Raw genomic sequence first — 1,975 nt, forward strand, 5'->3', positions numbered from 1 at the left:
TTCTGAATATCAAAGCCTGACATAACAAATTAAATTCCCTGGTCAAGTATGAAAACATTCCAAATGGTTAGACTACCAGGGGGTGAATTCCAGTTCCATCACTTACTAGCTATTTAACATTTTTGTAGCTTGGTTACCTCTTCTGGAAAAATGAGGTAATTGTACAGTCACAGGGTAATTGTAGAGATGAGATCGTTCATGTCACGTCTTAGAAATGTGGCCAGTACTCATTAATGTTAGCTAATAATGTTATTGAGAATCTGCTGTGTTCCAAGCACTGTGCTTGATGTGTTGCATATATTTTTTCTGTTCCTCATGACAACCCTTCCAAAACAGGTACGCTTTTCATTTGGTGGGTAAGGAAACAGGTCTAGAGAAGTTAAGTAGCCAATTTAGGCTTCTGGTCAGTGGCAGAGTCAGTGTTCACACTAGATCTGTCTGACTCAAAGGTAGTATATTTTCACCTTAATTGAGGAATATAAAGAAAAATAATGAAAATAAGTTGCACTGCCTTCAATACAAAGTATAAAAGCAATAAACATTCTTCCAGCAGCCTTCTCAAAAGCTAAATTTTACACTCAGAAACCTCTCTTTTGTCCTATAAACCAAAGCAAGAGTTAAAAAAAAATTTTTTTTTTAAAACAATCTACTGTAGTCTTTAGGTTCTAAAGCTGGTGTTGTCACTAGCTAGCTGATAGTGGACCCCATTTCATCTTGCTATAATGAAATTTTGGGCTACAAAATCATAGATCCTTTATTGCTCTAAAACCCTTTTTCCTTCTGTCGTCAAACCAAGGCAACTCCACAGGCTTTTTAAAATTTAGCTATTTTTAAAAATACTTATCTCCCCCTCCCCCCCCCAACACACAGCTTGCTTGTCTGTTTTGCTCATTGTTTGTGATTGTTGTCTGCTCATTGTCTGGTTTTTTTTAGGGGGCACAGAGACCCAAACTCAGTACCTCCAATGTGGGAGGCAGGTGCTCAATTGCTTGAGCCATATCTGCTCTCACAGGCTTCTGCTGCCATCCAGAAGAGAAAATATTGTTGCAGGTCCAGAGAAGGAAATACAGCAGTATTAGTTAGACTGGCGACAATAATAGTTACCATTTATTGTCTGTGTATAGGCATTGCCCTGGGCATTTTCCATGTGATTGTGATTTCTATTCTACAAGGCAGGTAGTATTCGTTGTTTTTTTTTTTTTTTTTTTTTGTCTTGTTTTGTTTTGTTTTTGGCGGTCCCAAGGCCAGGAATGAACCCGGACCTTGTATGTAGGAAGATGGCACTCAACCACTAAGCTACACCAGCTCCCCAGGATGTGTATTTTTAAACTAAATTTTATGTTTTTTTTTCAAGCAGGTACAAGGGATTGAACCCAGGACCTCGTACATGGAAGCAGGTGCTCAACCACTTGAGCTATATCCACTACTAACCTGAGTTTTAAAGTTTAAGTAACTTGTCCTGGGCCAAATAGTAAATAAAATTGGTTTGAATCTGATACAAAGCATGTGTTTTTTGCAGCTACGTCAACAACCAAAACAGAAGCATCTTGCATAAGGAGGCAATGTGTTAGCAAATCTATCCTTTCAGTCAGAGCACAGAGTAGATTGTCCTGCCTGTGTTTCACCTTCCCTTAGGGGCCTCTGGACCTAGGGACCAGCATGTGGCACAGATCACATGCACCTCTTAAGCTAGTTAAACCTATTACTGCTCTAGCATAAAAAGTATTTGATGAGTTTGGTAAAAATGCAGATATCCAGATAGCTTGATTCAAGGTCTGGAGTGGGGCCCAGGAATCTACATTTTAAACAACTACTCCAAGTGATTCTGGTTCAAATGAGAAACTCTGCTCAATTGCACTGGATTGTGGTTTTTACAGGGGCCTGAAAGAAGGGTGGGCATGTGCTTTCCTGAGGCCTGTATGGGCTGAGCACCAAGTAATTTCTGAAAGAATGGGCTACCAACTTGAAGATGCCA

The sequence above is a fragment of the Dasypus novemcinctus genome, chromosome 3 (genome assembly GCF_030445035.2).
Source record: "Dasypus novemcinctus isolate mDasNov1 chromosome 3, mDasNov1.1.hap2, whole genome shotgun sequence".
Taxonomy (NCBI): Eukaryota; Metazoa; Chordata; class Mammalia; order Cingulata; family Dasypodidae; genus Dasypus; species Dasypus novemcinctus.